This window comes from Euleptes europaea, chromosome 1 (assembly GCF_029931775.1).
Source record: "Euleptes europaea isolate rEulEur1 chromosome 1, rEulEur1.hap1, whole genome shotgun sequence".
Lineage (NCBI taxonomy): Eukaryota > Metazoa > Chordata > Lepidosauria > Squamata > Sphaerodactylidae > Euleptes > Euleptes europaea.
Genome location: NC_079312.1, coordinates 4,750,895 through 4,758,283, shown reverse-complemented (window position 1 = coordinate 4,758,283; position 7,389 = coordinate 4,750,895).

Sequence of the window (7,389 nt, the reverse complement as noted above, 5' to 3'; positions counted from 1 at the left end):
TGTGCCCTGCCCCATTTGCATTCAGGTGAGCTAGAAATCTCAGAAATATGCTGGTCTGAAGCAGATTGAGTGATTCTGCTGCAGAAAACACAAATATTCCGAAAGGAAATTTCCTGTGTGGTCACTGCTCTGGGTATGCTCTCTCTGCAAAAACAAACTTTTCATAACTCATCCAAGGACAGAACTTTTCCCTTCAATACTCTAGTAAATTGTAATTCTAAAGGCATTATTTATGTGGTGCCCTTATAAACTTGTGTATGTAGGCTGTTCTTCAAGACCAGTCAAGATCGGTATCTGTGAGCAGAGAATCTGTATTAGCATGTATGGTGGTGGTCTGCTAAAGGTATCTTTTGTATTTCTGCATTGTTGATGAAAAAACCTCAGATGGAGATATTTCTTTCAATATTCCCCCCCTCAACCCCTCCCCCCTGTTGCTTAGCTGATGCACACATTCCACTGGGTGATTCCGTCATCTATTCTCTACTTCAGAGGCTTTTATTACAATCCGAATTTTTTTACTGGTTTTCACAGAAGCACTCACTGGAATTTGTACAACCAGTAGCAGGTCTGTTTTGGCTAACTTTGAGTTAGCAAGAGCAATTTTGGGGGGGGGGTCCACTTTACAGTTATGCATGAGTGCACATCCAATGAAAAATTCTGTAAAAGCAGCAAGTTTATGTCTATTTGGATTAATGCCATCTGTAAAATGTTTTGGCACAGCATGGTTGCCTCATGTTCATTTATGTGATTGACAAGTTCAGGCTTGATTTTACTTTTGTCTATATTTGGAGCCCGAACAATGAACTGTGAATAGCAACCTTGAAAAGAAATCTTGGTATCACAAAGTTCTGAATTGGTTATAGTCCTATTATTAAAATACACTTTATTTTTCTATCCCCCCTGTATACATGTAATTTAAAGAAAGTGCTGGCCAGGCACTTCAGGCTTTTTAGACCTGTGACTTGCCTACGCATTCTCCACCATAAATCTGTCATACCAAACTGGACCCATAGTAGGGGAATTACTGTTAAAAGGGTTCCTGAAAGGAATACAGGATTTTGTAGTCTGTGTATATCAGGGTAGATCTCAGTAGGGAGAAAAATTTTTTTACAAAGTGAAGATTGCCTATTAACTGGAAAATGGTCTCGCATTTCTTTGATTAAATATTCCTAAAGTAAAGATGTGGTGTCCACAGGCCATGGAACTGGAACTTTCCATACTGTGACATTCAAAAGGTTTCTCCCCAGGGTGGGTTCTTTGATGCTTTTGAAGAGTCCCACTGCGACTGAATCTCTTTCCACACTCTGAGCATTCAAACGGTTTCTCTCCTGTGTGGATTTTTTGATGCTCTTGAAGACTGCCATCTCAAACCCTTCCCCCGCCGCCACCTCCCCCCGGATTCCCTAGACACGACGTGTCTGCCCCAAGAACCTCCAGGCAGGTTGCTCCTGTGGCAACCGCAGTGGCCAAGCCGCATGGGAGCCAATTCAAATCCCCAGCCTGGAGGCACTTCCAGGTGGCAAAGGATGATCCACGACTCGCTCAGTGCAAGCTCTGCAGGACGCTGGTCAGTCGAGGGAAAGATGTCCATCATCTCTCGACCCCCGCACTCCAGAACCATCTCCGGAAGCACCACAACGCAGTGCTGCTCCAGGGGGAGAGAGAGGCTGGTTCTTCATTGGCCAGGGGCCAGGAACCAGTACACCGCCATCGTCAGGTGCTCTCCCTGACGTTGCACCCCATGCAGCGACCAACATAGAAAAGGCATGCCAAACCACTCTGAACGAGATGTTTGGTGGGGAGGGTGGCACCAATAGGACGCCGAGAGATGGGGTTAGGGCAGCCACGAGAAAGGCGACTTGTCTAATCGGCGAGATGATTGCTGTGGACGATGCTCCCTATGGTGTGGTAGAGAAGGTTGGCTTCCGGAGGCTGATCCAATTCCTGGCGCCCTGGTACAAGTTCCCAGTTCGCTCCATGATGGCAGAATCCGTTGTGCTATCGTTGTACCAGGCCTCCTGGGCAGATGTGAGGGCACAGCTGTCCCATGCTGCCGGGAGGACTGTGCACTTCACATCCGACATTTGGACAAGCCGTAACGCGGAATCGTTCATCTCCCTCACCGCGCACTGGTGGCAACCTCAGGATGTCGTGAGTGGGGGTGGGTGGGACAGCGCCAGGCAGGGAGAGAGTTGCCAGGCTGGCTATCACAAGGCTATGCTCCATGCGCAGGAGTTTGCGGAGATGCACACGGCTCCCAACATTGCCGCCGTCCTGAGTCCACAGATGGAGACCTGGTTAGGCAGGGATGTCACCAAGGGTTTCATGGTGACAGATGGCAGCGCCAATATCAGGGCGGCAGCAGCGGCATTGGGCGTGGAGACACGGATTTACTGTGCAGCCCACCTTCTCCACCTCATGGTCAAGGATGCCCTGAGCCTGGGCTCCCAACTGGAGTCCAAGCTGGATGCCGAGAGCCTCGACTTCCGGCATCTCATCCAGAAATGCCGGCAGCTTGTGAGTCACTTCTCGCGCAGTCCGAAAGACAACTACGTACTGCGTGAGATGCAGGTCCGAGAAGGTGTGCCCGAACACCATGTGAAGGGCGACATTGAAACGCGCTGGAACCCCACCTATGCCATGCTCGTGCGTTTGGTGGAGTAGAAGAGGGCCCTCAGGGCACTGATCCTTGAAACAGAGTCCGTGGGGTCTGAGAGGCAGCTCAACCAGCTCAACTATCTCTCAGACTGTGCAGGTGCTTGAGCCCTTCAAGCGTTGCACAGAAATGCTCTCCTCTGACACGGCGACTCTGGCTCTGTTCACCCCCATGGCCCACAGGCTTCATGCAAGGTTGGGCGCCTTTCTGGAGCCGGCCGAAGAACATGCAGAGCTTCTTCCAGTCGTGCGCGCCCTGGTGGGGAGGCTTCAAGACGGTGTGACAAACCATCTGCTTGATGTGGAAGCAAGTCGTTTAGGAGTTCATCCAGGACATAACCACCAGCAGTCTTGCTTTATAAGAAACAGTGTCTTTTATTTACATACCATCACGTACACTTCTCCACTACTACTTCCGGGCTGTAATTGGTATCATTGGTGTGTGTTAGTTACAGAAGCACAGTTACATAGCCTTATGTACACCCACTGCACCTGATCTGCATTAGGCCACCTGTGGACCTTCCCAAGCATTACATCAGCAAACTGCCCAGATCCAGATTCCTGCAGTTCCCTTTGGTACCAGCAAGGCTATTGCTTCTGCTGACATCATCTTTGGCCTCTCAGATCTCCAAGATCTGACAGCTCTAACACAGCTGTTACTGTCAGATTATTACACTCAACTTGATACTCTGACACTGCTGCCTGTCGCCCACGAGCCGGTCTACATGTTGGCAAGCATGTGCGACCCGCGCATCGGAAGGGCAGCATTGCCGAGCGGGCCAACGAGCTGCTGCGCTGGCGAGATGAGCTCTCCCAGCATGTGGAGCGAGTGCGGGCCAAAAGAGGGACTTTGCCTGAGGAGGTGGAGGCGGGGGGCAGCACCCTTGCTGCCTGTCCCCCAACTTCACCATCTAGGACTGTCCCCCTCCAGGCAACCACCTCGATGACGATGGAGATGGATGTGATCGGGTGGGCAGTTTGCCCCTCCCAGGGGTTGGCTAGGCGCAAGAGACAGGACACAGCGGTGTCGATGGTGAGGGAGTACCTTTCGGAGCCCTACGAGTCGCAGACCATGTGTCCACTGAGCTACTGGGCCGCGAAGGAGTCGGTCTGGTCGTCCCTCTCTGTAGTGGCCCAGAGGTTCCTCTCCTACCCTCCGACAAGCGTCCAGAGCGAGCGCCTTTTTTCACATTTGGGCGAGGTGCTTTGCCCACAACGCACAAGCCTGGCACCCTGGCACGCAGAGCAGTTGGCCTTCCTCAAGATCAACCTGCCTCTGTTTGGCTTCCCTGACCTAGACTTTGAGGATGCATGAGGTGAGCACATGCTTGTGACTGCATCTCCTCGGGGCCAGTATTGGGAGGTTTGGGTGAAGCGCTCTTTCCCTATTAAAAAAAAGTCAGCATGCAGCCTCAGGTCACTTTCCCAAACTGATTTGGCCAATTAAATCTGAAAATAGTGGACAAGTTGCTGATTTTGTAAGACTGTGCAACCTTTATAAACTCCTCTTTATATGATTGTTTTTGTTCCTTCAGAGGTCAACTGTTCCTTTCCGCTCGGGACCATCCAGGAAGCTTCCCCTCCTCCTGAACTCCAGCTGAAGGAAGGAAAGGCTTGGTCTGATCTAGGCCCTCCCCTGCATCTCATGCCCCAAACAGACAGGACACACATCCCCAATTAACCCTCCACTTCCCAAGGCCATAAAGTATAAGGTGCACCCATTAATATTTATTCTTTTTTTCAGGGGTGGGCGGTGGGAAATGGAATAGGACAGCCAGTGATGACAAAGGGCAGTCGCACAATGACATCTTCCACCTGTTGTGCTGTATGTGATGATGTGCTGTGCGTGACTGCAGAGAGGGAGGAGGAGATGGGTGCGACCACACCTCTCCCTCTCAATGTCTGAGGCCCGCCATCCATGGGGAAAACATGGCTGTGTGTGCCATTCTGGCATTCCTAAATACTGAGGTTGGGGGTGGATGGGCGGAAAAGTGGGATGGGAAGCTTGAACTCTGGTGTCAGTTTTTGGCCTACAGCCTCTTTAGGTCTGTTTTCGCCTCACTTGTTTGAGTCACATCTTCCCCCACGCGCAGAGAGCAGTGGGTCTTCCTCAAGATCAACCTGCCTGTGTTTGGCTTCCCTGACCTGAGCTTTGAGGATGCATGAGGTGAGCACTTTTTTTGTGCCTGCATCTCCTCAGGGCCTGTTTTGAGAGGTTTGGGTGAGGCGCTCTTTCCCTGATTAAAATTGAGAAGCTAGCCTCAGGTCACATCCCCAAATTGATTTGGCCAAACCCACAATGCCAAGTGCATGTGGCGGTGGAAGAACCACCAAGTGGCTCATGTCCGGGTGACTTCCCATCTCTGCCATCCTGCTTGCTCCCCTCCCGAAGGGGTTCAAGCCCCCAAAATATCAAGTGTCCGCACCCAAATGAGTGGTTGCTCTGTATTCTGGAGATGACCTGTTCATGTTTCAGGCCACTTATTAATGGCTCTAGGTCACTGTAGAGAACCATTGCTGAAAGCCCCCCCCCCCCCGCCTGGCTTCCCAGGACTCCCAGGAAACCGGGCGAGGGGGTTTAAACTGCTTCGTTGCCCGGGCAGATGATGGGCGGGTCTTCCAGAAACTCCTCAGTTTATAAAACTGTAAACTGCACACTGTAATCAGATACATGTACACATTGATTCATAAGGCAAGCACAGGATACAAAGAAATAGCTTAGGCAGAGACTGCCGGATGTTGGAAGGAAAAAAAACTTTGCACCATTTAAAATATATGGTTGGTGACAGAAAAGAGTGAGATAGAACACTGATTTTCAGGCATATTTAGAAACAGGAAAACATCATCCCCCCTAGTATAAGGCGATAGCAAAAATAAATGCGTGGTGGTTTTAAAGTACACTTCCACACAAGGTTTAAAGAGTGGGTAAGGGTTAACAAATGCACATATGGTTCTTTTCCTATACCAGCTTATTATTCACTTTATTTCAAAAGCTATTTCTGCAAGGAGGGGCGCCTGTTTAGTTTCCCTGCAGCACCCTACTGGTGTCTGGTTTCGGACCAGGTGCTCTCCGGGGGGAGGGGAGTGCCTTGGCGAACCGCCGAGATCTCTCATCTAACAGGGGGGCCCTTCAGGTGCAGGGGGGGTCTCCTTCTTGGGGAGAGATCTCACTTTACTCAGTAAAAGATAGATCTATAAACATAAACAAAACCCTGAGCCCACAGGCACAATATTTAAAAACACATTTCTGTTCCACCCCGTTCTCCTGGGCTTCCATATGCAAATGCATTAGACTCGGATCGGTTGTCGTATGCAAATGACTTCTCAGACTTTTCAAGTATGGGTGAGGTACTAATTAATTTCGTTTTTTGACTGTATCCTCATAGCTGGCCTCCACCGGGGCTAGCAAGGGTTAGGCTGGTCCAAGGGAGGTGGGGAGACATTTGCATACGGCGCTAGGCATCCTAGGTGCATACATTCATACTTTTAAGAATAAAAACTCTTAAATAAAATGGCTGAGCTTGGCGCCGGTAAGGCCATTCTTTGTTCCACATTGTGACGCACACCAGAAAAATACTTGGAGAAATGCTCGGTTAGGCACCACCGCTAGAAAGAAAGTAGAGCTGGAAGACCAAGTTGGGTCGGGGTGCATTCCATTAGCTCTAAGCTAATCTTCCCGGTGGCATTTCCTCACGACCACCGGTAAATGCAGACCCTAATCAAAATAAGCCCAAGTAGGCTTCTTTGACTTGCACTGGGGCTGCTCAGGTTTTGGACAGGCTTGCCTGCATTGTGGGCTCGCCATAAAGCCAAAACCATGAGGTCTCTTCCTAACGGGGTGATTCTGGAAGGTCAGGGTAGAATCGCCTCCTCGGGGGAGACCTCCACTATACTTTTAAAAGATAGAATCCAAAAAAAAGAAAACAGGAGGCGAAAATTCCTAGTCATTACTTGGTATAATCCATGGGGAAAAGGAGAAGAGGGGACATATGCCTAGAACACAGCTGACCCAGTCTGCACCAGAGGGTTTGGCATATGCAAATTTCAAGCCCTGGAGCAGGATGGGTACCCGGCGCTTTCACAGGTGTCAAGCGAAGGTGCTTTCCGTTAAAGAGATAGTACATGTTTTTTAGACTGAAATAGAAGGTTGGCTTTCCAAGGGTATGTTTGTTTTTAGGGGGAGGGGGATCCCCGTGATTTTAAAGTACATGGTTCAGAAGCCCCTACCACTTGGGGTGGAGAGCTTCTTCACCCAGTGGGTAGGCTGTCCAAAACCTGGACAGCTCGAGCGCTTGCACACCTCGCTCCAGCTACTCCACTATCACTCGAGCCACCATGGCAGCCTTCAGTCGGAAAGGCAGGAGTCCGCCTTTACGGTGGTCGTGATGATATGCCACCCGTGGAACTATCCTCCTAGTCCCTCCCTCTAATTTTTGCACCCGGGGTTTGCCACAAGCCGATAGGCAGCCCCACCTTGGAAAGTCAAAGATAGAATACACAGAACACAAGAGGGAACTTGTGCCTCCTTCCTTTGGACTGGTTTGCCTGAGGAGTGGACTCGGCTCACGCCACTGAACCAAAACCCTGAGGTCTCTTCCTAACGGGGTGATTCTAAAAGGTCAGGGTGAAATCGCCTCCTTGGGAGGAGACCTCCCCAGTCCCCTGTACTTGTAAAAGACAGACTAAAAAGGTAAAAAGGTAAAATCTTCAATACACTTCCACTTGGTTTATTCC